The sequence below is a fragment of the Salmo salar genome, chromosome 09 (assembly GCF_965601325.2).
Source record: "Salmo salar chromosome 09, fSalSal1, whole genome shotgun sequence".
Lineage (NCBI taxonomy): Eukaryota > Metazoa > Chordata > Actinopteri > Salmoniformes > Salmonidae > Salmo > Salmo salar.
Genome location: NC_138299.1, coordinates 64,063,004 through 64,088,059, shown reverse-complemented (window position 1 = coordinate 64,088,059; position 25,056 = coordinate 64,063,004). Strand labels below are relative to the sequence as shown.

Genomic DNA, 25,056 nt, shown 5'->3' with positions numbered 1-25,056 from the left:
TTCCTAACAGAGGTGGGATTGCAATAGTGTTAGGATCAAGAGGTCTCTGGTTCAAATCCTATAGTCAACATGAAATCAAATACTTTATGGGTATGTTGTCAAAGAGAGAGTGTTATGTATTAGGTTATGTAGATCTCCAGCTAAAATGTACCTTATTTGAGAATTTTTCCGCCTTTAGATAGTTTCTAGCAGAGGGGGTTTAGCTCAGTGGTAGAGCATTTGACTGCAGATCAAGAGGTCCCAGGTTCAGATCCTGGTGCCCCCTTAAAATCAAGTGATTTCTAAGAGTATAATTAGGGTTAGAGTACACCTTTTAAAATTATGTTACTCAATCTAAAATGTCCCTAATTAGATTTTTTTTTCTCTCAGTTGAACCGTTCCTAAAAGAGGTGGAAGTGCAATAGACTTCAGGTCATGAGGTCTCAGGATCAAATCCTATTGTCAACTTGAAATCAAATATTTGATGGGTACGCTTTGAAAGAGAGAGTGTTCTTTATTAGGTTATGTAGATCGCACTCTGAAATGTCCCTTATTAAACAATTTGTCAGGATCAAATCCTGGTTCCCCCTTGAATTATGTACTTTCTATGTGTATCTTGAGAGAGGGAGTGCTCCTTTTTTGGTTATGTTACTCAATCTAAAATGTCCCTCATTAGATGGTTTTTCTCTCTGTCAGACAGTTCCTAACAGAGGTGGAATTGCAATAGTCTTAGGATCAAGAGGTCTCTGGTTCAAATCCTATAGTCAACATGAAATCAAATACTTTATGGGTATGTTGTCAAAGAGAGAGTATTATGTTATGTAGATCTCCAGCTAAAATGTACCTTATTTGAGAATTTTTCCGCCTTTAGATAGTTTCTAGCAGAGGGGGTATAGCTCAGTGGTAGAGCCTTTGACTGCAGATCAAGAGGTCCCAGGTACAAATCCTGGTGCCCCCTTAAAATCATGTGCTTTCTAAGAGTATAATTAGGGTTAGAGTACACCTTTTAGAATTATGTTACTCAATCTAAAATGTCCCTAATTAGATGTTTTTTCTCTCAGTTGAACCCTTCCTAAAAGAGGTGGAAGTGCAATAGACTTCGGGTCATGAGGTCTCTGCATCAAATCCTATTGTCAACTTGAAATCAAATATTTGATGGGTACGCTTTGAAAGAAAGAGTGTTCTTTATTAGGTTATGTAGATCGCCCTCTGAAATGTCGCTTATTAGACAATTTGTCAGGATCAAATCCTGGTTCCCCCTTGAATCATGTACTTTCTATGTGTATCTTGAGAGAGGGAGTGCTCCTTTTTTGGTTATGTTACTCAATCTAAAATGTCCCTCATTAGATGGTTTTTCTCTCTGTCAGACAGTTCCTAACAGAGGTGGAATTGCAATAGTGTTAGGATCAAGAGGTCTCTGGTTCAAATCCTATAGTCAACATGAAATCAAATACTTTATGGGTATGTTGTCAAAGAGAGAGTGTTATGTATTAGGTTATGTAGATCTCCAGCTAAAATGTACCTTATTTGAGAATTTTTCCGCCTTTAGATAGTTTCTAGCAGAGGGGGTTTAGCTCAGTGGTAGAGCATTTGACTGCAGATCAAGAGGTCCCAGGTTCAAATCCTGGTGCCCCCTTAAAATCATGTGCTTTCTAAGAGTGTAATTAGGGTTAGAGTACACCTTTTAAAATTATGTTACTCAATCTAAAATGTCCCTAATTAGATGTTTTTTCTCTCAGTTGAACCGTTCCTAAAAGAGGTGGAAGTGCAATAGACTTCGGGTCATGAGGTCTCTGGATCAAATCCTATTGTCAACTTGAAATCAAATATTTGATGGGTACGCTTTGAAAGAGAGAGTGTTCTTTATTAGGTTATGTAGATCGCCCTCTGAAATGTCCCTTATTAGACAATTTGTCAGGATCAAATCCTGGTTCCCCCTTGAATTATGTACTTTCCATGTGTATCTTGACAGAGGGAGTGCTCCTTTTTTGGTTATGTTACTCAATCTAAAATGTCCCTCATTAGATGGTTTTTCTCTCTGTCAGACAGTTCCTAACAGAGGTGGGATTGCAATAGTGTTAGGATCAAGAGGTCTCTGGTTCAAATCCTATAGTCAACATGAAATCAAATACTTTATGGGTATGTTGTCAAAGAGAGAGTGTTATGTATTAGGTTATGTAGATCTCCAGCTAAAATGTACCTTATTTGAGAATTTTTCCGCCTTTAGATAGTTTCTAGCAGAGGGGGTTTAGCTCAGTGGTAGAGCATTTGACTGCAGATCAAGAGGTCCCAGGTTCAGATCCTGGTGCCCCCTTAAAATCATGTGCTTTCTAAGAGTATAATTAGGGTTAGAGTACACCTTTTAGAATTATGTTACTCAATCTAAAATGTCCCTAATTAGATGGTTTTTCTCTCAGTTGAACCGTTCCTAAAAGAGGTGGAAGTGCAATAGACTTCGGGTCATGAGGTCTCTGGATCAAATCCTATTGTCAACTTGAAATCAAATATTTGATGGGTACGCTTTGAAAGAAAGAGTGTTCTTTATTAGGTTATGTAGATCGCCCTCTGAAATGTCGCTTATTAGACAATTTGTCAGGATCAAATCCTGGTTCCCCCTTGAATCATGTACTTTCTATGTGTATCTTGAGAGAGGGAGTGCTCCTTTTTTGGTTATGTTACTCAATCTAAAATGTCCCTCATTAGATGGTTTTTCTCTCTGTCAGACAGTTCCTAACAGAGGTGGAATTGCAATAGTGTTAGGATCAAGAGGTCTCTGGTTCAAATCCTATAGTCAACATGAAATCAAATACTTTATGGGTATGTTGTCAAAGAGAGAGTGTTATGTATTAGGTTATGTAGATCTCCAGCGAAAATGTAACTTATTTGAGAATTTTTCCGCCTTTAGATAGTTTCTAGCAGAGGGGGTATAGCTCAGTGGTAGAGCATTTGACTGCAGATCAAGAGGTCCCAGGTTCAAATCTGGTGCCTCCTTAAAATCAAGTCCTTTCTAAGAGTATAATTAGGGTTAGACTACACCTTTTAAAATTATGTTACTCAATCTAAAATGTCCCTAATTAGATGTTTTTTCTCTCAGTTGAACCGTTCCTAAAAGAGGTGGAAGTGCAATAGACTTCGGGTCATGAGGTCTCTGGATCAAATCCTATTGTCAACTTGAAATCAAATAATTGATGGGTACGCTTTGAAAGAAAGAGTGTTCTTTATTAGGTTATGTAGATCGCCCTCTGAAATGTCCCTTATTAGACAATTTGTCAGGATCAAATCCTGGTTCCCCCTTGAATCATGTACTTTCAATGTGTATCTTGAGAGAGGGAGTGCTCCTTTTTTGGTTATGTTACTCAATCTAAAATGTCCCTCATTAGATGGTTTTTCTCTCTGTCAGACAGTTCCTAACAGAGGTGGAATTGCAATAGTGTTAGGATCAAGAGGTCTCTGGTTCAAATCCTATAGTCAACATGAAATCAAATACTTTATGGGTATGTTGTCAAAGAGAGAGTGTTATGTATTAGGTTATGTAGATCTCCAGCTAAAATGTACCTTATTTGAGAATTTTTCCGCCTTTAGATAGTTTCTAGCAGAGGGGGTATAGCTCAGTGGTAGAGCATTTGACTGCAGATCAAGAGGTCCCAGGTTCAAATCCTGGTGCCCCCTTAAAATCATGTGCTTTCTAAGAGTGTAATTAGGGTTAGAGTACACCTTTTTAAATTATGTTACTCAATCTATAATGTCCCTAATTAGATGTTTTTTTCTCTCAGTTGAACCGTTCCTAAAAGAGGTGGAAGTGCAATAGACTTCAGGTCATGAGGTCTCAGGATCAAATCCTATTGTCAACTTGAAATCAAATATTTTATGGGTACGCTTTGAAAGAGAGAGTGTTATGTATTAGGTTATGTAGATCTCCAGCGAAAATGTAACTTATTTGAGAATTTTTCCGCCTTTAGATAGTTTCTAGCAGAGGGGGTATAGCTCAGTGGTAGAGCATTTGACTGCAGATCAAGAGGTCCCAGGTTCAAATCTGGTGCCTCCTTAAAATCAAGTCCTTTCTAAGAGTATAATTAGGGTTAGACTACACCTTTTTAAATTATGTTACTCAATCTAAAATGTCCCTAATTAGATGTTTTTTCTCTCAGTTGAACCGTTCCTAAAAGAGGTGGAAGTGCAATAGACTTCGGGTCATGAGGTCTCTGGATCAAATCCTATTGTCAACTTGAAATCAAATATTTGATGGGTACGCTTTGAAAGAGAGAGTGTTCTTTATTAGGTTATGTAGATCGCCCTCTGAAATGTCCCTTATTAGACAATTTGTCAGGATAAAATCCTGGTTCCCCCTTGAATCATGTACTTTCTATGTGTATCTTGAGAGAGGGAGTGCTCCTTTTTTGGTTATGTTACTCAATCTAAAATGTCCCTCATTAGATGGTTTTTCTCTCTGTCAGACAGTTCCTAACAGAGGTGGAATTGCAATAGTGTTAGGATCAAGAGGTCTCTGGTTCAAATCCTATAGTCAACATGAAATCAAATACTTTATGGGTATGTTGTCAAAGAGAGAGTGTTATGTATTAGGTTATGTAGATCTCCAGCTAAAATGTACCTTATTTGAGAATTTTTCCGCCTTTAGATAGATTCTAGCAGAGGGGGTATAGCTCAGTGGTAGAGCATTTGACTGCAGATCAAGAGGTCCCAGGTTCAAATCCTGGTGCCCCCTTAAAATCAAGTCCTTTCTAAGAGAATAATTAGGGTTAGACTATACCTTTTAAAATTATGTTACTCAATCTAAAATGTCCCTAATTAGATGTTTTTTCTCTCAGTTGAACCGTTCCTAAAAGAGGTGGAAGTGCAATAGACTTCGGGTCATGAGGTCTCTGGATCAAATCCTATTGTCAACTTGAAATCAAATAATTGATGGGTACGCTTTGAAAGAAAGAGTGTTCTTTATTAGGTTATGTAGATCGCCCTCTGAAATGTCCCTTATTAGACAATTTGTCAGGATCAAATCCTGGTTCCCCCTTGAATCATGTACTTTCAATGTGTATCTTGAGAGAGGGAGTGCTCCTTTTTTGGTTATGTTACTCAATCTAAAATGTCCCTCATTAGATGGTTTTTCTCTCTGTCAGACAGTTCCTAACAGAGGTGGAATTGCAATAGTGTTAGGATCAAGAGGTCTCTGGTTCAAATCCTATAGTCAACATGAAATCAAATACTTTATGGGTATGTTGTCAAAGAGAGAGTGTTATGTATTAGGTTATGTAGATCTCCAGCAAAAATGTACCTTATTTGAGAATTTTTCCGCCTTTAGATAGTTTCTAGCAGAGGGGGTATAGCTCAGTGGTAGAGCATTTGACTGCAGATCAAGAGGTCCCAGGTTCAAATCCTGGTGCCCCCTTAAAATCATGTGCTTTCTAAGCGTGTAATTAGGGTTAGAGTACACCTTTTAAAATTATGTTACTCAATCTATAATGTCCCTAATTAGATGTTTTTTTCTCTCAGTTGAACCGTTCCTAAAAGAGGTGGAAGTGCAATAGACTTCAGGTCATGAGGTCTCAGGATCAAATCCTATTGTCAACTTGAAATCAAATATTTTATGGGTACGCTTTGAAAGAGAGAGTGTTATGTATTAGGTTATGTAGATCTCCAGCGAAAATGTAACTTATTTGAGAATTTTTCCGCCTTTAGATAGTTTCTAGCAGAGGGGGTATAGCTCAGTGGTAGAGCATTTGACTGCAGATCAAGAGATCCCAGGTTCAAATCTGGTGCCTCCTTAAAATCAAGTCCTTTCTAAGAGTATAATTAGGGTTAGACTACACCTTTTAAAATTATGTTACTCAATCTAAAATGTCCCTAATTAGATGTTTTTTCTCTCAGTTGAACCGTTCCTAAAAGAGGTGGAAGTGCAATAGACTTCGGGTCATGAGGTCTCTGGATCAAATCCTATTGTCAACTTGAAATCAAATATTTGATGGGTACGCTTTGAAAGAGAGAGTGTTCTTTATTAGGTTATGTAGATCGCCCTCTGAAATGTCCCTTATTAGACAATTTGTCAGGATCAAATCCTGGTTCCCCCTTGAATCATGTACTTTCTATGTGTATCTTGAGAGAGGGAGTGCTCCTTTTTTGGTTATGTTACTCAATCTAAAATGTCCCTCATTAGATGGTTTTTCTCTCTGTCAGACAGTTCCTAACAGAGGTGGAATTGCAATAGTGTTAGGATCAAGAGGTCTCTGGTTCAAATCCTATAGTCAACATGAAATCAAATACTTTATGGGTATGTTGTCAAAGAGAGAGTGTTATGTATTAGGTTATGTAGATCTCCAGCTAAAATGTACCTTATTGGAGAATTTTTCCGCCTTTAGATAGTTTCTAGCAGAGGGGGTATAGCTCAGTGGTAGAGCATTTGACTGCAGATCAAGAGGTCCCAGGTTCAAATCCTGGTGCCCCCTTAAAATCAAGTCCTTTCTAAGAGAATAATTAGGTTTAGACTATACCTTTTAAAATTATGTTACTCAATCTAAAATGTCCCTAATTAGATGTTTTTTCTCTGTTGAACCGTTCCTAAAAGAGGTGGAAGTGCAATAGACTTCGGGTCATGAGGTCTCTGGATCAAATCCTATTGTCAACTTGAAATCAAATATTTGATGGGTACGCTTTGAAAGAGAGAGTGTTCTTTATTAGGTTATGTAGATCGCCCTCTGAAATGTCCCTTATTAGACAATTTGTCAGGATCAAATCCTGGTTCCCCCTTGAATCATGTACTTTCTATGTGTATCTTGAGAGAGGGAGTGCTCCTTTTTTGGTTATGTTACTCAATCTAAAATGTCCCTCATTAGATGTTTTTTCTCTCTGTCAGACAGTTCCTAACAGAGGTGGAATTGCAATAGTGTTAGGATCAAGAGGTCTCTGGTTCAAATCCTATAGTCAACATGAAATCAAATACTTTATGGGTATGTTGTCAAAGAGAGAGTGTTATGTATTAGGTTATGTAGATCTCCAGCTAAAATGTACCTTATTTGAGAATTTTTCCGCCTTTAGTTAGTTTCTAGCAGAGGGGGTATAGCTCAGTGGTAGAGCATTTGACTGCAGATCAAGAGGTCCCAGGTTCAAATCCTGGTGCCCCCTTAAAATCAAGTCCTTTCTAAGAGTATAATTAGGGTTAGACTACACCTTTTAAAATTATGTTACTCAATCTAAAATGTCCCTAATTAGATGTTTTTTCTCTCAGTTGAACCGTTCCTAAAAGAGGTGGAAGTGCAATAGACTTCGGGTCATGAGGTCTCTGGATCAAATCCTATTGTCAACTTGAAATCAAATATTTGATGGGTACGCTTTGAAAGAGAGAGTGTTCTTTATTAGGTTATGTAGATCGCCCTCTGAAATGTCCCTTATTAGACAATTTGTCAGGATCAAATCCTGGTTCCCCCTTGAATCATGTACTTTCTATGTGTATCTTGAGAGAGGGAGTGCTCCTTTTTTGGTTATGTTACTCAATCTAAAATGTCCCTCATTAGATGGTTTTTCTCTCTGTCAGACAGTTCCTAACAGAGATGGAATTGCAATAGTCTTAGGATCAAGAGGTCTCTGGTTCAAATCCTATAGTCAACATGAAATCAAATACTTTATGGGTATGTTGTCAAAGAGAGAGTGTTATGTATTAGGTTATGTAGATCTCCAGCTAAAATGTACCTTATTTGAGAATTTTTCCGCCTTTAGATCGTTTGTAGCAGAGGGGGTATAGCTCAGTGGTAGAGCATTTGACTGCAGATCAAGAGGTCCCAGGTTCAAATCCTGGTGCCCCGTTAAAATCATGTGCTTTCTAAGAGTGTAATTAGGGTTAGAGTACACCTTTTAAAATTATGTTACTCAATCTAAAATGTCCCTAATTAGATGTTTTTTTCTCTCAGTTGAACCGTTCCTAAAAGAGGTGGAAGTGCAATAGACTTCAGGTCATGAGGTCTCAGGATCAAATCCTATTGTCAACTTGAAATCAGATATTTGATGGGTACGCTTTGAAAGAGAGAGTGTTCTTTATTAGGTTATGTAGATCGCCCTCTGAAATGTCCCTTATTAGACAATTTGTCAGGATCAAATCCTGGTTCCCCCTTGAATCATGTACTTTCTATGTGTATCTTGAGAGAGGGAGTGCTCCTTTTTTGGTTATGTTACTCAATCTAAAATGTCCCTCATTAGATGTTTTTTCTCTCTGTCAGACAGTTCCTAACAGAGATGGAATTGCAATAGTCTTAGGATCAAGAGGTCTCTGGTTCAAATCCTATAGTCAACATGAAATCAAATACTTTATGGGTATGTTGTCAAAGAGAGAGTGTTATGTATTAGGTTATGTAGATCTCCAGCTAAAATGTACCTTATTTGAGATTTTTTCCGCCTTTAGATCGTTTCTAGCAGAGGGGGTATAGCTCAGTGGTAGAGCATTTGACTGCAGATCAAGAGGTCCCAGGTTCAAATCCTGGTGCCCCGTTAAAATCATGTGCTTTCTAAGAGTGTAATTAGGGTTAGAGTACACCATTTAAAATTATGTTACTCAATCTAAAATGTCCCTAATTAGATGTTTTTTTCTCTCAGTTGAACCGTTCCTAAAAGAGGTGGAAGTGCAATAGACTTCAGGTCATGAGGTCTCAGGATCAAATCCTATTGTCAACTTGAAATCAAATATTTGATGGGTACGCTTTGAAAGAGAGAGTGTTCTTTATTAGGTTATGTAGATCGCCCTCTGAATTGTCCCTTATTAGACAATTTGTCAGGATCAAATCCTGGTTCCCCCTTGAATCATGTACTTTCTATGTGTATCTTGAGAGAGGGAGTGCTCCTTTTTTGGTTATGTTACTCAATCTAAAATGTCCCTCATTAGATGGTTTTTCTCTCTGTCAGACAGTTCCTAACAGAGGTGGAATTGCAATAGTGTTAGGATCAAGAGGTCTCTGGTTCAAATCCTATAGTCAACATGAAATCAAATACTTTATGGGTATGTTGTCAAAGAGAGAGTGTTATGTATTAGGTTATGAAGATCTCCAGCTAAAATGTACCTTATTTGAGAATTTTTCCGCCTTTAGATAGTTTCTAGCAGAGGGGGTATAGCTCAGTGGTAGAGCATTTGACTGCAGATCAAGAGGTCCCAGGTTCAAATCTGGTGCCTCCTTAAAATCAAGTCCTTTCTAAGAGTATAATTAGGGTTAGACTACACCTTTTAAAATTATGTTACTCAATCTAAAATGTCCCTAATTAGATGTTTTTTCTCTCAGTTGAACCGTTCCTAAAAGAGGTGGAAGTGCAATAGACTTCGGGTCATGAGGTCTCTGGATCAAATCCTATTGTCAACTTGAAATCAAATATTTGATGGGTACGCTTTGAAAGAGAGAGTGTTCTTTATTAGGTTATGTAGATCTCCAGCTAAAATGTACCTTATTTGAGAATTTTTTCGCCTTTAGATACTTTCTAGCAGAGGGGGTATCGCTCAGTGGTAGAGCATTTGACTGCAGATAAAGAGGTCCCAGGTTCAAATCCTGGTGCCCCCTTTAAATCAAGTCCTTTCTAAGAGTATAATTAGGGTTAGACTACACCTTTTAAAATTATCTTACTCAATCTAAAATGTCCCTAATTAGATGTTTTTTCTCTCAGTTGAACCGTTCCTAAAAGAGGTGGAAGTGCAATAGACTTCGGGTCATGAGGTCTCTGGATCAAATCCTATTGTCAACTTGAAATCAAATATTTGATGGGTACGCTTTGAAAGAGAGAGTGTTCTTTATTAGGTTATGTAGATCGCCCTCTGAAATGTCCCTTATTAGACAATTTGTCAGGATCAAATCCTGGTTCCCCCTTGAATCATGTACTTTCTATGTGTATCTTGAGAGAGGGAGTGCTCCTTTTTTGGTTATGTTACTCAATCTAAAATGTCCCTCATTAGATGGTTTTTCTCTCTGTCAGACAGTTCCTAACAGAGGTGGAATTGCAATAGTGTTAGGATCAAGAGGTCTCTGGTTCAAATCCTATAGTCAACATGAAATCAAATACTTTATGGGTATGTTGTCAAAGAGAGAGTGTTATGTATTAGGTTATGTAGATCTCCAGCTAAAATGTACCTTATTTGAGAATTTTTCCGCCTTTAGATAGTTTCTAGCAGAGGGGGTATAGCTCAGTGGTAGAGCATTTGACTGCAGATCAAGAGGACCCAGGTTCAAATCTGGTGCCTCCTTAAAATCAAGTCCTTTCTAAGAGTATAATTAGGGTTAGACTACACCTATTAAAATTATGTTACTCAATCTAAAATGTCCCTAATTAGATGTTTTTTCTCTCAGTTGAACCGTTCCTAAAAGAGGTGGAAGTGCAATAGACTTCGGGTCATGAGGTCTCTGGATCAAATCCTATTGTCAACTTGTTATCAAATATTTGATGGGTACGCTTTGAAAGAGAGAGTGTTCTTTATTAGGTTATGTAGATCGCCCTCTGAAATGTCCCTTATTAGACAATTTGTCAGGATCAAATCCTGGTTCCCCCTTGAATCATGTACTTTCTATGTGTATCTTGAGAGAGGGAGTGCTCCTTTTTTGGTTATGTTACTCAATCTAAAATGTCCCTCATTAGATTTTTTTTCTCTCTGTCAGACAGTTCCTAACAGAGGTGGAATTGCAATAGTGTTAGGATCAAGAGGTCTCTGGTTCAAATCCTATAGTCAACATGAAATCAAATACTTTATGGGTATGTTGTCAAAGAGAGAGTGTTATGTATTAGGTTATGTAGATCTCCAGCTAAAATGTACCTTATTTGAGAATTTTTCCACCTTTAGATAGTTTCTAGCAGAGGGGGTATAGCTCAGTGGTAGAGCATTTGACTGCAGATCAAGAGGTCCCAGGTTCAAATCCTGGTGCCCCCTTAAAATCATGTGCTTTCTAAGAGTGTAATTAGGGTTAGAGTACGCCTTTTAAAATTATGTTACTCAATCTAAAATGTCCCTAATTAGATGTTTTTTTCTCTCAGTTGAACCGTTCCTAAAAGAGGTGGAAGTGCAATAGACTTCAGGTCATGAGGTCTCAGGATCAAATCCTATTGTCAACTTGAAATCAAATATTTGATGGGTATGCTTTGAAAGAGAGAGTGTTATGTATTAGGTTATGTAGATCTCCAGCTAAAATGTACCTTGTTTGAGAATTTTTCCGCCTTTAGATAGTTTCTAGCAGAGGGGGTATAGCTCAGTGGTAGAGCATTTGACTGCAGATCAAGAGGTCCCAGGTTCAAATCCTGGTGCCCCCTTAAAATCATGTGCTTTCTAAGAGTGTAATTAGGGTTAGAGTACACCTTTTAAAATTATGTTACTCAATCTAAAATGTCCCTAATTAGATGTTTTTTTCTCTCAGTTGAACCGTTCCTAAAAGAGGTGGAAGTGCAATAGACTTCAGGTCATGAGGTCTCAGGATCAAATCCTATTGTCAACTTGAAATCAAATATTTTATGGGTACGCTTTGAAAGAGAGAGTGTTATGTATTAGGTTATGTAGATCTCCAGCTAAAATGTACCTTATTTGAGAATTTTTCCGCCTTTAGATAGGTTTTAGCAGAGGGGGTATAGCTCAGTGGTAGAGCTTTTGACTGCAGATCAAGAGGTCCCAGGTTCAAATCTGGTGCCTCCTTAAAATCAAGTCCTTTCTAAGAGTATAATTAGGGTTAGACTACACCTATTAAAATTATGTTACTCAATCTAAAATGTCCCTAATTAGATGTTTTTTCTCTCAGTTGAACCGTTCCTAAAAGAGGTGGAAGTGCAATAGACTTCGGGTCATGAGGTCTCAGGATCAAATCCTATTGTCAACTTGTTATCAAATATTTGATGGGTACGCTTTGAAAGAGAGAGTGTTCTTTATTAGATCGCCCTCTGAAATGTCCCTTATTAGACAATTTGTCAGGATCAAATCCTGGTTCCCCCTTGAATCATGTACTTTCTATGTGTATCTTGAGAGAGGGAGTGCTCCTTTTTTGGTTATGTTACTCAATCTAAAATGTCCCTCATTAGATGGTTTTTCTCTCTGTCAGACAGTTCCTAACAGAGGTGGAATTGCAATAGTGTTAGGATCAAGAGGTCTCTGGTTCAAATCCTATAGTCAACATGAAATCAAATACTTTATGGGTATGTTGTCAAAGAGAGAGTGTTATGTATTAGGTTATGTAGATCTCCAGCTAAAATGTACCTTATTTGAGAATTTTTCCGCCTTTAGATAGTTTCTAGCAGAGGGGGTATAGCTCAGTGGTAGAGCATTTGACTGCAGATCAAGAGGTCCCAGGTTCAAATCCTGGTGCCCCCTTAAAATCATGTCCTTTCTAAGAGTATAATTAGGGTTAGACTACACCTTTTAAAATTATGTTACTCAATCTAAAATGTCCCTAATTAGATGTTTTTTCTCTCAGTTGAACCGTTCCTAAAAGAGGTGGAAGTGCAATAGACTTCGGGTCATGAGGTCTCTGGATCAAATCCTATTGTCAACTTGAAATCAAATATTTGATGGGTACGCTTTGAAAGAGAGAGTGTTCTTTATTAGGTTATGTAGATCGCCCTCTGAAATGTCCCTTATTAGACAATTTGTCAGGATCAAATCCTGGTTCCCCCTTGAATCATGTACTTTCTATGTGTATCTTGAGAGAGGGAGTGCTCCTTTTTTGGTTATGTTACTCAATCTAAAATGTCCCTCATTAGATGGTTTTTCTCTCTGTCAGACAGTTCCTAACAGAGGTGGAATTGCAATAGTGTTAGGATCAAGAGGTCTCTGGTTCAAATCCTATAGTCAACATGAAATCAAATACTTTATGGGTATGTTGTCAAAGAGAGAGTGTTATGTATTAGGTGATGTAGATCTCCAGCTAAAATGTACCTTATTGGAGAATTTTTCCGCCTTTAGATAGTTTCTAGCAGAGGGGGTATAGCTCAGTGGTAGAGCATTTGACTGCAGATCAAGAGGTCCCAGGTTCAAATCCTGGTGCCCCCTTAAAATCAAGTCCTTTCTAAGAGTATAATTAGGGTTAGACTACACCTTTTAAAATTATGTTACTCAATCTAAAATGTCCCTAATTAGATGTTTTTTCTCTCAGTTGAACCGTTCCTAAAAGAGGTGGAAGTGCAATAGACTTCGGGTCATGAGGTCTCTGGATCAAATCCTATTGTCAACTTGAAATCAAATATTTGATGGGTACGCTTTGAAAGAGAGAGTGTTCTTTATTAGGTTATGTAGATCGCCCTCTGAAATGTCCCTTATTAGACAATTTCTCAGGATCAAATCCTGGTTCCCCCTTGAATCATGTACTTTCTATGTGTATCTTGAGAGAGGGAGTGCTCCTTTTTTGGTTATGTTACTCAATCTAAAATGTCCTTCATTAGATGGTTTTTCTCTCTGTCAGACAGTTCCTAACAGAGGTGGAATTGCAATAGTGTTAGGATCAAGAGGTCTCTGGTTCAAATCCTATAGTCAACATGAAATCAAATACTTTATGGGTAAGTTGTCAAAGAGAGAGTGTTATGTATTAGGTTATGTAGATCTCCAGCTAAAATGTACCTTATTGGAGAATTTTTCCGCCTTTAGATAGTTTCTAGCAGAGGGGGTATAGCTCAGTGGTAGAGCATTTGACTGCAGATCAAGAGGTCCCAGGTTCAAATCCTGGTGCCCCCTTAAAATCAAGTCCTTTCTAAGAGTATAATTAGGGTTAGACTACACCTATTAAAATTATGTTACTCAATCTAAAATGTCCCTAATTAGATGTTTTTTCTCTCAGTTAAACCGTTCCTAAAAGAGGTGGAAGTGCAATAGACTTCGGGTCATGAGGTCTCTGGATCAAATCCTATTGTCAACTTGAAATCAAATATTTGATGGGTACGCTTTGAAAGAGAGAGTGTTCTTTATTAGGTTATGTAGATCGCCCTCTGAAATGTCCCTTATTAGACAATTTGTCAGGATCAAATCCTGGTTCCCCCTTGAATCATGTACTTTCTATGTGTATCTTGAGAGAGGGAGTGCTCCTTTTTTGGTTATGTTACTCAATCTAAAATGTCCCTCATTAGATGGTTTTTCTCTCTGTCAGACAGTTCCTAACAGAGGTGGAATTGCAATAGTGTTAGGATCAAGAGGTCTCTGGTTCAAATCCTATAGTCAACATGAAATCAAATACTTTATGGGTATGTTGTCAAAGAGAGAGTGTTATGTATTAGGTTATGTAGATCTCCAGCTAAAATGTACCTTATTTGAGAATTTTTCCGCCTTTAGATAGTTTCTAGCAGAGGGGGTATAGCTCAGTGGTAGAGCATTTGACTGCAGATCAAGAGGTCCCAGGTTCAAATCCTGGTGCCCCCTTAAAATCATGTGCTTTCTAAGAGTGTAATTAGGGTTAGAGTACACCTTTAAAAATTATGTTACTCAATCTAAAATGTCCCTAATTAGATGTTTTTTTCTCTCAGTTGAACCGTTCCTAAAAGAGGTGGAAGTGCAATAGACTTCAGGTCATGAGGTCTCAGGATCAAATCCTATTGTCAACTTGTTATCAAATATTTGATGGGTACGCTTTGAAAGAGAGATTGTTCTTTATTAGGTTATGTAGATCTCCAGCTAAAATGTACCTTATTTGAGAATTTTTCCGCCTTTAGATAGTTTCTAGCAGAGGGGGTATAGCTCAGTGGTAGAGCATTTGACTGCAGATCAAGAGGTCCCAGGTTCAAATCCTGGTGCCCCCTTAAAATCAAGTCCTTTCTAAGAGTATAATTAGGGTTAGACTACACCTTTTAAAATTATGTTACTCAATCTAAAATGTCCCTAATTAGATGTTTTTTCTCTCAGTTGAACCGTTCCTAAAAGAGGTGGAAGTGCAATAGACTTCGGGTCATGAGGTCTCTGGATCAAATCCTATTGTCAACTTGAAATCAAATATTTGATGGGTACGCTTTGAAAGAGAGAGTGTTCTTTATTAGGTTATGTAGATCGCCCTCTGAAATGTCCCTTATTAGACAATTTGTCAGGATCAAATCCTGGTTCCCCCTTGAATCATGTACTTTCTATGTGTATCTTGAGAGAGGGAGTGCTCCTTTTTTGGTTATGTTACTCAATCTAAAATGTCCCTCATTAGATGTTTTTTCTCTCTGTCAGACAGTTCCTAACAGAGGTGGAATTGCAATAGTGTTAGGATCAAGAGGTCTCTGGTTCAAATCCTATAGTCAACATGAAATCAAATACTTTATGGGTATGTTGTCAAAGAGAGAGTGTTATGTATTAGGTTATGTAGATCTCCAGCTAAAATGTACCTTATTGGAGAATTTTTCCGCCTTTAGATAGTTTCTAGCAGAGGGGGTATAGCTCAGTGGTAGAGCATTTGACTGCAGATCAAGAGGTCCCAGGTTCAAATCTGGTGCCTCCTTAAAATCAAGTCCTTTCTAAGAGTATAATTAGGGTTAGACTACACCTATTAAAATTATGTTACTCAATCTAAAATGTCCCTAATTAGATGTTTTTTCTCTCAGTTGAACCGTTCCTAAAAGAGGTGGAAGTGCAATAGACTTCGGGTCATGAGGTCTCTGGATCAAATCCTATTGTCAACTTGTTATCAAATATTTGATGGGTACGCTTTGAAAGAGAGAGTGTTCTTTATTAGGTTATGTAGATCTCCAGCTAAAATGTACCTTATTTGAGAATTTTTCCGCCTTTAGATAGTTTCTAGCAGAGGGGGTATAGCTCAGTGGTAGAGCATTTGACTGCAGATCAAGAGGCCCCAGGTTCAAATCCTGGTGCCCCCTTAAAATCATGTGCTTTCTAAGAGTGTAATTAGGGTTAGAGTACACCTTTTAAAATTATGTTACTCAATCTAAAATGTCCCTAATTAGATGTTTTTTTCTCTCAGTTGAACCGTTCCTAAAAGAGGTGGAAGTGCAATAGACTTCAGGTCATGAGGTCTCAGGATCAAATCCTATTGTCAACTTGTTATCAAATATTTGATGGGTACGCTTTGAAAGAGAGAGTGTTCTTTATTAGGTTATGTAGATCTCCAGCTAAAATGTACCTTATTTGAGAATTTTTCCGCCTTTAGATAGTTTCTAGCAGAGGGGGTATAGCTCAGTGGTAGAGCATTTGACTGCAGATCAAGCGGTCCCAGGTTCAAATCCTGGTGCCCCCTTAAAATCAAGTCCTTTCTAAGAGTATAATTAGGGTTAGACTACACCTTTTAAAATTATGTTACTCAATCTAAAATGTCCCTAATTAGATGTTTTTTCTCTCAGTTGAACCGTTCCTAAAAGAGGTGGAAGTGCAATAGACTTCGGGTCATGAGGTCTCTGGATCAAATCCTATTGTCAACTTGAAATCAAATATTTGATGGGTACGCTTTGAAAGAGAGAGTGTTCTTTATTAGGTTATGTAGATCGCCCTCTGAAATGTCCCTTATTAGACAATTTGTCAGGATCAAATCCTGGTTCCCCCTTGAATCATGTACTTTCTATGTGTATCTTGAGAGAGGGAGTGCTCCTTTTTTGGTTATGTTACTCAATCTAAAATGTCCCTCATTAGATGGTTTTTCTCTCTGTCAGACAGTTCCTAACAGAGGTGGAATTGCAATAGTGTTAGGATCAAGAGGTCTCTGGTTCAAATCCTATAGTCAACATGAAATCAAATACTTTATGGGTATGTTGTCAAAGAGAGAGTGTTATGTATTAGGTTATGTAGATCTCCAGCTAAAATGTACCTTATTTGAGAATTTTTCCGCCTTTAGATAGTTTCTAGCAGAGGGGGTATAGCTCAGTGGTAGAGCATTTGACTGCAGATCAAGAGGTCCCAGGTTCAAATCCTGGTGCCCCCTTAAAATCATGTGCTTTCTAAGAGTGTAATTAGGGTTAGAGTACACCTTTAAAAATTATGTTACTCAATCTAAAATGTCCCTAATTAGATGTTTTTTCTCTCAGTTGAACCGTTCCTAAAAGAGGTGGAAGTGCAATAGACTTCGGGTCATGAGGTCTCTGGATCAAATCCTATTGTCAACTTGAAATCAAATATTTGATGGGTACGCTTTGAAAGAGAGAGTGTTCTTTATTAGGTTATGTAGATCGCCCTCTGAAATGTCCCTTATTAGACAATTTGTCAGGATCAAATCCTGGTTCCCCCTTGAATCATGTACTTTCTATGTGTATCTTGAGAGAGGGAGTGCTCCTTTTTTGGTTATGTTACTCAATCTAAAATGTCCCTCATTAGATGTTTTTTCTCTCTGTCAGACAGTTCCTAACAGAGGTGGAATTGCAATAGTGTTAGGATCAAGAGGTCTCTGGTTCAAATCCTATAGTCAACATGAAATCAAATACTTTATGGGTATGTTGTCAAAGAGAGAGTGTTATGTATTAGGTTATGTAGATCTCCAGCTAAAATGTACCTTATTTGAGAATTTTTCCGCCTTTAGATAGTTTCTAGCAGAGGGGGTATAGCTCAGTGGTAGAGCATTTGACTGCAGATCAAGAGGTCCCAGGTTCAAATCTGGTGCCTCCTTAAAATCAAGTCCTTTCTAAGAGTATAATTAGGGTTAGACTACACCTATTAAAATTATGTTACTCAATCTAAAATGTCCCTAATTAGATGTTTTTTCTCTCAGTTGAACCGTTCCTAAAAGAGGTGGAAGTGCAATAGACTTCGGGTCATGAGGTCTCTGGATCAAATCCTATTGTCAACTTGTTATCAAATATTTGATGGGTACGCTTTGAAAGAGAGAGTGTTCTTTATTAGGTTATGTAGATCTCCAGCTAAAATGTACCTTATTTGAGAATTTTTCCGCCTTTAGATAGTTTCTAGCAGAGGGGGTATAGCTCAGTGGTAGAGCATTTGACTGCAGATCAAGAGGCCCCAGGTTCAAATCCTGGTGCCCCCTTAAAATCATGTGCTTTCTAAGAGTGTAATTAGGGTTAGAGTACACCTTTTAAAATTATGTTACTCAATCTAAAATGTCCCTAATTAGATGTTTTTTTCTCTCAGTTGAACCGTTCCTAAAAGAGGTGGAAGTGCAATAGACTTCAGGTCATGAGGTCTCAGGATCAAATCCTATTGTCAACTTGTTATCAAATATTTGATGGGTACGCTTTGAAAGAGAGAGTGTTCTTTATTAGGTTATGTAGATCTCCAGCTAAAATGTACCTTATTTGAGAATTTTTCCGCCTTTAGATAGTTTCTAGCAGAGGGGGTATAGCTCAGTGGTAGAGCATTTGACTGCAGATCAAGCGGTCCCAGGTTCAAATCCTGGTGCCCCCTTAAAATCAAGTCCTTTCTAAGAGTATAATTAGGGTTAGACTACACCTTTTAAAATTATGTTACTCAATCTAAAATGTCCCTAATTAGATGTTTTTTCTCTCAGTTGAACCGTTCCTAAAAGAGGTGGAAGTGCAATAGACTTCGGGTCATGAGGTCTCTGGATCAAATCCTATTGTCAACTTGAAATCAAATATTTGATGGGTACGCTTTGAAAGAGAGAGTGTTCTTTATTAGGTTATGTAGATCGCCCTCTGAAATGTCCCTTATTAGACAATTTGTCAGGATCAAATCCTGGTTCCCCCTTGAATCATGTACTTTCTATGTGTATCTTGAGAGAGGGAGTGCTCCTTTTTTGGTTATGTTACTCAATCTAAAATGTCCCTCATTAGATGGTTTTTCTCTCTGTCAGACAGTTCCTAACAGAGGTGGAATTGCAATAGTGTTAGGATCAAGAGGTCTCTGGTTCAAATCCTATAGTCAACATGAAATCAAATACTTTATGGGTATGTTGTCAAAGAGAGAGTGTTATGTATTAGGTTATGTAGATCTCCAGCTAAAATGTACCTTATTTGAGAATTTTTCCGCCTTTAGATAGTTTCTAGCAGAGGGGGTATAGCTCAGTGGTAGAGCATTTGACTGCAGATCAAGAGGTCCCAGGTTCAAATCCTGGTGCCCCCTTAAAATCATGTGCTTTCTAAGAGTGTAATTAGGGTTAGAGTACACCTTTTAAAATTATGTTACTCAATCTAAAATGTCCCTAATTAGATGTTTTTTTCTCTCAGTTGAACCGTTCCTAAAAGAGGTGGAAGTGCAATAGACTTCAGGTCATGAGGTCTCAGGATCAAATCCTATTGTCAACTTGTTATCAAATATTTGATGGGTACGCTTTGAAAGAGAGAGTGTTCTTTATTAGGTTATGTAGATCTCCAGCTAAAATGTACCTTATTTGAGAATTTTTCCGCCTTTAGATAGTTTCTAGCAGAGGGGGTATAGCTCAGTGGTAGAGCATTTGACTGCAGATCAAGAGGTCCCAGGTTCAAATCCTGGTGCCCCCTTAAAATCAAGTCCTTTCTAAGAGTATAATTAGGGTTAGACTACACCTTTTAAAATTATGTTACTCAATCTAAAATGTCCCTAATTAGATGTTTTTTCTCTCAGTTGAACCGTTCCTAAAAGAGGTGGAAGTGCAATAGACTTCGGGTCATGAGGTCTCTGGATCAAATCCTATTGTCAACTTGAAATCAAATATTTGATGGGTACGCTTTGAAAGAGAGAGTGTTCTTTATTAGGTTATGTAGATCGCCCTCTGAAATGTCCCTTATTAGACAATTTGTCAGGATCAAATCCTGGTTCCCCCTTGAATCATGTACTTTCTATGTGTATCTTGAGAGAGGGAGTGCTCCTTTTTTGGTTATGTTACTCAATCTAAAATGTCCCTCATTAGATGGTTTTTCTCTCTGTCAGACAGTTCCTAACAGAGGTGGAATTGCAATAGTGTTAGGATCAAGAGGTCTCTGGTTCAAATCCTATAGTCAACATGAAATCAAATACTTTATGGGTATGTTGTCAAAGAGAGAGTGTTATGTATTAGGTTATGTAGATCTCCAGCTAAAATGTACCTTATTTGAGAATTTTTCCGCCTTTAGATAGTTTCTAGCAGAGGGGGTATAGCTCAGTGGTAGAGCATTTGACTGCAGATCAAGAGGTCCCAGGTTCAAATCCTGGTGCCCCCTTAAAATCATGTGCTTTCTAAGAGTGTAATTAGGGTTAGAGTACACCTTTAAAAATTATGTTACTCAATCTAAAATGTCCCTAATTAGATGTTTTTTTCTCTCAGTTGAACCGTTCCTAAAAGAGGTGGAAGTGCAATAGACTTCAGGTCATGAGGTCTCAGGATCAAATCCTATTGTCAACTTGTTATCAAATATTTGATGGGTACGCTTTGAAAGAGAGAGTGTTCTTTATTAGGTTATGTAGATCTCCAGCTAAAATGTACCTTATTTGAGAATTTTTCCGCCTTTAGATAGTTTCTAGCAGAGGGGGTATAGCTCAGTGGTAGAGCATTTGACTGCAGATCAAGAGGTCCCAGGTTCAAATCCTGGTGCCCCCTTAAAATCAAGTCCTTTCTAAGAGTATAATTAGGGTTAGACTACACCTTTTAAAATTATGTTACTCAATCTAAAATGTCCCTAATTAGATGTTTTTTCTCTCAGTTGAACCGTTCCTAAAAGAGGTGGAAGTGCAATAGACTTCGGGTCATGAGGTCTCTGGATCAAATCCTATTGTCAACTTGAAATCAAATATTTGATGGGTACGCTTTGAAAGAGAGAGTGTTCTTTATTAGGTTATGTAGATCGCCCTCTGAAATGTCCCTTATTAGACAATTTGTCAGGATCAAATCCTGGTTCCCCCTTGAATCATGTACTTTCTATGTGTATCTTGAGAGAGGGAGTGCTCCTTTTTTGGTTATGTTACTCAATCTAAAATGTCCCTCATTAGATGGTTTTTCTCTCTGTCAGACAGTTCCTAACAGAGGTGGAATTGCAATAGTGTTAGGATCAAGAGGTCTCTGGTTCAAATCCTATAGTCAACATGAAATCAAATACTTTATGGGTATGTTGTCAAAGAGAGAGTGTTATGTATTAGGTTATGTAGATCTCCAGCTAAAATGTACCTTATTTGAGAATTTTTCCGCCTTTAGATAGTTTCTAGCAGAGGGGGTATAGCTCAGTGGTAGAGCATTTGACTGCAGATCAAGAGGTCCCAGGTTCAAATCCTGGTGCCCCCTTAAAATCAAGTCCTTTCTAAGAGTATAATTAGGGTTAGACTACACCTTTTAAAATTATGTTACTCAATCTAAAATGTCCCTAATTAGATGTTTTTTCTCTCAGTTGAACCGTTCCTAAAAGAGGTGGAAGTGCAATAGACTTCGGGTCATGAGGTCTCTGGATCAAATCCTATTGTCAACTTGAAATCAAATATTTGATGGGTACGCTTTGAAAGAGAGAGTGTTCTTTATTAGGTTATGTAGATCGCCCTCTGAAATGTCCCTTATTAGACAATTTGTCAGGATCAAATCCTGGTTCCCCCTTGAATCATGTACTTTCTATGTGTATCTTGAGAGAGGGAGTGCTCCTTTTTTGGTTATGTTACTCAATCTAAAATGTCCCTCATTAGATGGTTTTTCTCTCTGTCAGACAGTTCCTAACAGAGGTGGAATTGCAATAGTGTTAGGATCAAGAGGTCTCTGGTTCAAATCCTATAGTCAACATGAAATCAAATACTTTATGGGTATGTTGTCAAAGAGAGAGTGTTATGTATTAGGTTATGTAGATCTCCAGCTAAAATGTACCTTATTTGAGAATTTTTCCGCCTTTAGATAGTTTCTAGCAGAGGGGGTATAGCTCAGTGGTAGAGCATTTGACTGCAGATCAAGAGGTCCCAGGTTCAAATCCTGGTGCCCCCTTAAAATCAAGTCCTTTCTAAGAGTATAATTAGGGTTAGACTACACCTTTTAAAATTATGTTACTCAATCTAAAATGTCCCTAATTAGATGTTTTTTCTCTCAGTTGAACCGTTCCTAAAAGAGGTGGAAGTGCAATAGACTTCGGGTCATGAGGTCTCTGGATCAAATCCTATTGTCAACTTGAAATCAAATATTTGATGGGTACGCTTTGAAAGAGAGAGTGTTCTTTATTAGGTTATGTAGATCTCCAGCTAAAATGTACCTTATTTGAGAATTTTTCCGCCTTTAGATAGTTTCTAGCAGAGGGGGTATAGCTCAGTGGTAGAGCATTTGACTGCAGATCAAGAGGTCCCCTATTGTCAACTTGAAATCAAATATTTGATGGGTACGCTTTGAAAGAGAGAGTGTTCTTTATTAGGTTATGTAGATCGCCCTCTGAAATGTCCCTTATTAGACAATTTGTCAGGATCAAATCCTGGTTCCCCCTTGAATCATGTACTTTCTATGTGTATCTTGAGAGAGGGAGTGCTCCTTTTTTGGTTATGTTACTCAATCTAAAATGTCCCTCATTAGATGGTTTTTCTCTCTGTCAGACAGTTCCTAACAGAGGTGGAATTGCAATAGTGTTAGGATCAAGAGGTCTCTGGTTCAAATCCTATAGTCAACATGAAATCAAATACTTTATGGGTATGTTGTCAAAGAGAGAGTGTTATGTATTAGGTTATGTAGATCTCCAGCTAAAATGTACCTTATTTGAGAATTTTTCCGCCTTTAGATAGTTTCTAGCAGAGGGGGTATAGCTCAGTGGTAGAGCATTTGACTGCAGATCAAGAGGTCCCAGGTTCAAATCCTGGTGCCCCCTTAAAATCATGTGCTTTCTAAGAGTGTAATTAGGGTTAGAGTACACCTTTAAAAATTATGTTACTCAATCTAAAATGTCCCTAATTAGATGTTTTTTTCTCTCAGTTGAACCGTTCCTAAAAGAGGTGGAAGTGCAATAGACTTCAGGTCATGAGGTCTCAGGATCAAATCCTATTGTCAACTTGTTATCAAATATTTGATGGGTACGCTTTGAAAGAGAGAGTGTTCTTTATTAGGTTATGTAGATCTCCAGCTAAAATGTACCTTATTTGAGAATTTTTCCGCCTTTAGATAGTTTCTAGCAGAGGGGGTATAGCTCAGTGGTAGAGCATTTGACTGCAGATCAAGAGGTCCCAGGTTCAAATCCTGGTGCCCCCTTAAAATCAAGTCCTTTCTAAGAGTATAATTAGGGTTAGACTACACCTTTTAAAATTATGTTACTCAATCTAAAATGTCCCTAATTAGATGTTTTTTCTCTCAGTTGAACCGTTCCTAAAAGAGGTGGAAGTGCAATAGACTTCGGGTCATGAGGTCTCTGGATCAAATCCTATTGTCAACTTGAAATCAAATATTTGATGGGTACGCTTTGAAAGAGAGAGTGTTCTTTATTAGGTTATGTAGATCGCCCTCTGAAATGTCCCTTATTAGACAATTTGTCAGGATCAAATCCTGGTTCCCCCTTGAATCATGTACTTTCTATGTGTATCTTGAGAGAGGGAGTGCTCCTTTTTTGGTTATGTTACTCAATCTAAAATGTCCCTCATTAGATGGTTTTTCTCTCTGTCAGACAGTTCCTAACAGAGGTGGAATTGCAATAGTGTTAGGATCAAGAGGTCTCTGGTTCAAATCCTATAGTCAACATGAAATCAAATACTTTATGGGTATGTTGTCAAAGAGAGAGTGTTATGTATTAGGTTATGTAGATCTCCAGCTAAAATGTACCTTATTTGAGAATTTTTCCGCCTTTAGATAGTTTCTAGCAGAGGGGGTATAGCTCAGTGGTAGAGCATTTGACTGCAGATCAAGAGGTCCCAGGTTCAAATCCTGGTGCCCCCTTAAAATCAAGTCCTTTCTAAGAGTATAATTAGGGTTAGACTACACCTTTTAAAATTATGTTACTCAATCTAAAATGTCCCTAATTAGATGTTTTTTCTCTCAGTTGAACCGTTCCTAAAAGAGGTGGAAGTGCAATAGACTTCGGGTCATGAGGTCTCTGGATCAAATCCTATTGTCAACTTGAAATCAAATATTTGATGGGTACGCTTTGAAAGAGAGAGTGTTCTTTATTAGGTTATGTAGATCGCCCTCTGAAATGTCCCTTATTAGACAATTTGTCAGGATCAAATCCTGGTTCCCCCTTGAATCATGTACTTTCTATGTGTATCTTGAGAGAGGGAGTGCTCCTTTTTTGGTTATGTTACTCAATCTAAAATGTCCCTCATTAGATGGTTTTTCTCTCTGTCAGACAGTTCCTAACAGAGGTGGAATTGCAATAGTGTTAGGATCAAGAGGTCTCTGGTTCAAATCCTATAGTCAACATGAAATCAAATACTTTATGGGTATGTTGTCAAAGAGAGAGTGTTATGTATTAGGTTATGTAGATCTCCAGCTAAAATGTACCTTATTTGAGAATTTTTCCGCCTTTAGATAGTTTCTAGCAGAGGGGGTATAGCTCAGTGGTAGAGCATTTGACTGCAGATCAAGAGGTCCCAGGTTCAAATCCTGGTGCCCCCTTAAAATCATGTGCTTTCTAAGAGTGTAATTAGGGTTAGAGTACACCTTTTAAAATTATGTTACTCAATCTAAAATGTCCCTAATTAGATGTTTTTTTCTCTCAGTTGAACCGTTCCTAAAAGAGGTGGAAGTGCAATAGACTTCAGGTCATGAGGTCTCAGGATCAAATCCTATTGTCAACTTGAAATCAAATATTTTATGGGTACGCTTTGAAAGAGAGAGTGTTATGTATTAGGTTATGTAGATCTCCAGCTAAAATGTACCTTATTTGAGAATTTTTCCGCCTTTAGATAGTTTCTAGCAGAGGGGGTATAGCTCAGTGGTAGAGCATTTGACTGCAGATCAAGAGGTCCCAGGTTCAAATCCTGGTGCCCCCTTAAAATCAAGTCCTTTCTAAGAGTATAATTAGGGTTAGACTACACCTTTTAAAATTATGTTACTCAATCTAAAATGTCCCTAATTAGATGTTTTTTCTCTCAGTTGAACCGTTCCTAAAAGAGGTGGAAGTGCAATAGACTTCGGGTCATGAGGTCTCTGGATCAAATCCTATTGTCAACTTGAAATCAAATATTTGATGGGTACGCTTTGAAAGAGAGAGTGTTCTTTATTAGGTTATGTAGATCGCCCTCTGAAATGTCCCTTATTAGACAATTTGTCAGGATCAAATCCTGGTTCCCCCTTGAATCATGTACTTTCTATGTGTATCTTGAGAGAGGGAGTGCTCCTTTTTTGGTTATGTTACTCAATC

The 25,056-nt window shown here is 37.9% G+C and overlaps 31 non-coding genes across 31 annotated transcripts; all 31 read left to right on the top strand.

Annotated features, from left to right (window-relative positions):
- The first annotated feature begins 1,543 nt into the window (after positions 1-1,543).
- Positions 1,544-1,615, top strand: trnac-gca (transfer RNA cysteine (anticodon GCA)). Its single transcript has one exon. It is a non-coding gene; the product is annotated as a tRNA-Cys (tRNA).
- A 1,961-nt stretch (positions 1,616-3,576) lies between these two features.
- trnac-gca (transfer RNA cysteine (anticodon GCA)) lies at positions 3,577-3,648 on the top strand. Its single transcript has one exon. It is a non-coding gene; the product is annotated as a tRNA-Cys (tRNA).
- A 982-nt stretch (positions 3,649-4,630) lies between these two features.
- Positions 4,631-4,702, top strand: trnac-gca (transfer RNA cysteine (anticodon GCA)). The gene has a single exon. It is a non-coding gene; the product is annotated as a tRNA-Cys (tRNA).
- Positions 4,703-5,308: 606 nt separating this feature from the next.
- Positions 5,309-5,380, top strand: trnac-gca (transfer RNA cysteine (anticodon GCA)). The gene has a single exon. It is a non-coding gene; the product is annotated as a tRNA-Cys (tRNA).
- Positions 5,381-6,362: 982 nt separating this feature from the next.
- Positions 6,363-6,434, top strand: trnac-gca (transfer RNA cysteine (anticodon GCA)). Its single transcript has one exon. It is a non-coding gene; the product is annotated as a tRNA-Cys (tRNA).
- A 604-nt stretch (positions 6,435-7,038) lies between these two features.
- trnac-gca (transfer RNA cysteine (anticodon GCA)) lies at positions 7,039-7,110 on the top strand. Its single transcript has one exon. It is a non-coding gene; the product is annotated as a tRNA-Cys (tRNA).
- Positions 7,111-7,716: 606 nt separating this feature from the next.
- trnac-gca (transfer RNA cysteine (anticodon GCA)) lies at positions 7,717-7,788 on the top strand. The gene has a single exon. It is a non-coding gene; the product is annotated as a tRNA-Cys (tRNA).
- Positions 7,789-8,395: 607 nt separating this feature from the next.
- On the top strand, positions 8,396-8,467 carry trnac-gca (transfer RNA cysteine (anticodon GCA)). Its single transcript has one exon. It is a non-coding gene; the product is annotated as a tRNA-Cys (tRNA).
- A 2,337-nt stretch (positions 8,468-10,804) lies between these two features.
- trnac-gca (transfer RNA cysteine (anticodon GCA)) lies at positions 10,805-10,876 on the top strand. The gene has a single exon. It is a non-coding gene; the product is annotated as a tRNA-Cys (tRNA).
- Positions 10,877-11,181: 305 nt separating this feature from the next.
- On the top strand, positions 11,182-11,253 carry trnac-gca (transfer RNA cysteine (anticodon GCA)). The gene has a single exon. It is a non-coding gene; the product is annotated as a tRNA-Cys (tRNA).
- A 973-nt stretch (positions 11,254-12,226) lies between these two features.
- trnac-gca (transfer RNA cysteine (anticodon GCA)) lies at positions 12,227-12,298 on the top strand. Its single transcript has one exon. It is a non-coding gene; the product is annotated as a tRNA-Cys (tRNA).
- Positions 12,299-12,904: 606 nt separating this feature from the next.
- On the top strand, positions 12,905-12,976 carry trnac-gca (transfer RNA cysteine (anticodon GCA)). Its single transcript has one exon. It is a non-coding gene; the product is annotated as a tRNA-Cys (tRNA).
- Positions 12,977-13,582: 606 nt separating this feature from the next.
- Positions 13,583-13,654, top strand: trnac-gca (transfer RNA cysteine (anticodon GCA)). Its single transcript has one exon. It is a non-coding gene; the product is annotated as a tRNA-Cys (tRNA).
- Positions 13,655-14,260: 606 nt separating this feature from the next.
- On the top strand, positions 14,261-14,332 carry trnac-gca (transfer RNA cysteine (anticodon GCA)). Its single transcript has one exon. It is a non-coding gene; the product is annotated as a tRNA-Cys (tRNA).
- A 305-nt stretch (positions 14,333-14,637) lies between these two features.
- trnac-gca (transfer RNA cysteine (anticodon GCA)) lies at positions 14,638-14,709 on the top strand. The gene has a single exon. It is a non-coding gene; the product is annotated as a tRNA-Cys (tRNA).
- A 981-nt stretch (positions 14,710-15,690) lies between these two features.
- trnac-gca (transfer RNA cysteine (anticodon GCA)) lies at positions 15,691-15,762 on the top strand. The gene has a single exon. It is a non-coding gene; the product is annotated as a tRNA-Cys (tRNA).
- Positions 15,763-16,067: 305 nt separating this feature from the next.
- On the top strand, positions 16,068-16,139 carry trnac-gca (transfer RNA cysteine (anticodon GCA)). The gene has a single exon. It is a non-coding gene; the product is annotated as a tRNA-Cys (tRNA).
- A 606-nt stretch (positions 16,140-16,745) lies between these two features.
- trnac-gca (transfer RNA cysteine (anticodon GCA)) lies at positions 16,746-16,817 on the top strand. Its single transcript has one exon. It is a non-coding gene; the product is annotated as a tRNA-Cys (tRNA).
- Positions 16,818-17,798: 981 nt separating this feature from the next.
- trnac-gca (transfer RNA cysteine (anticodon GCA)) lies at positions 17,799-17,870 on the top strand. Its single transcript has one exon. It is a non-coding gene; the product is annotated as a tRNA-Cys (tRNA).
- Positions 17,871-18,175: 305 nt separating this feature from the next.
- On the top strand, positions 18,176-18,247 carry trnac-gca (transfer RNA cysteine (anticodon GCA)). Its single transcript has one exon. It is a non-coding gene; the product is annotated as a tRNA-Cys (tRNA).
- Positions 18,248-18,853: 606 nt separating this feature from the next.
- Positions 18,854-18,925, top strand: trnac-gca (transfer RNA cysteine (anticodon GCA)). Its single transcript has one exon. It is a non-coding gene; the product is annotated as a tRNA-Cys (tRNA).
- A 305-nt stretch (positions 18,926-19,230) lies between these two features.
- Positions 19,231-19,302, top strand: trnac-gca (transfer RNA cysteine (anticodon GCA)). The gene has a single exon. It is a non-coding gene; the product is annotated as a tRNA-Cys (tRNA).
- Positions 19,303-19,908: 606 nt separating this feature from the next.
- On the top strand, positions 19,909-19,980 carry trnac-gca (transfer RNA cysteine (anticodon GCA)). The gene has a single exon. It is a non-coding gene; the product is annotated as a tRNA-Cys (tRNA).
- A 305-nt stretch (positions 19,981-20,285) lies between these two features.
- trnac-gca (transfer RNA cysteine (anticodon GCA)) lies at positions 20,286-20,357 on the top strand. Its single transcript has one exon. It is a non-coding gene; the product is annotated as a tRNA-Cys (tRNA).
- Positions 20,358-20,963: 606 nt separating this feature from the next.
- trnac-gca (transfer RNA cysteine (anticodon GCA)) lies at positions 20,964-21,035 on the top strand. The gene has a single exon. It is a non-coding gene; the product is annotated as a tRNA-Cys (tRNA).
- A 606-nt stretch (positions 21,036-21,641) lies between these two features.
- Positions 21,642-21,713, top strand: trnac-gca (transfer RNA cysteine (anticodon GCA)). The gene has a single exon. It is a non-coding gene; the product is annotated as a tRNA-Cys (tRNA).
- Positions 21,714-22,503: 790 nt separating this feature from the next.
- trnac-gca (transfer RNA cysteine (anticodon GCA)) lies at positions 22,504-22,575 on the top strand. The gene has a single exon. It is a non-coding gene; the product is annotated as a tRNA-Cys (tRNA).
- Positions 22,576-22,880: 305 nt separating this feature from the next.
- trnac-gca (transfer RNA cysteine (anticodon GCA)) lies at positions 22,881-22,952 on the top strand. The gene has a single exon. It is a non-coding gene; the product is annotated as a tRNA-Cys (tRNA).
- Positions 22,953-23,558: 606 nt separating this feature from the next.
- trnac-gca (transfer RNA cysteine (anticodon GCA)) lies at positions 23,559-23,630 on the top strand. Its single transcript has one exon. It is a non-coding gene; the product is annotated as a tRNA-Cys (tRNA).
- Positions 23,631-24,236: 606 nt separating this feature from the next.
- trnac-gca (transfer RNA cysteine (anticodon GCA)) lies at positions 24,237-24,308 on the top strand. The gene has a single exon. It is a non-coding gene; the product is annotated as a tRNA-Cys (tRNA).
- A 305-nt stretch (positions 24,309-24,613) lies between these two features.
- trnac-gca (transfer RNA cysteine (anticodon GCA)) lies at positions 24,614-24,685 on the top strand. Its single transcript has one exon. It is a non-coding gene; the product is annotated as a tRNA-Cys (tRNA).
- The last annotated feature ends 371 nt before the right edge of the window (positions 24,686-25,056 follow it).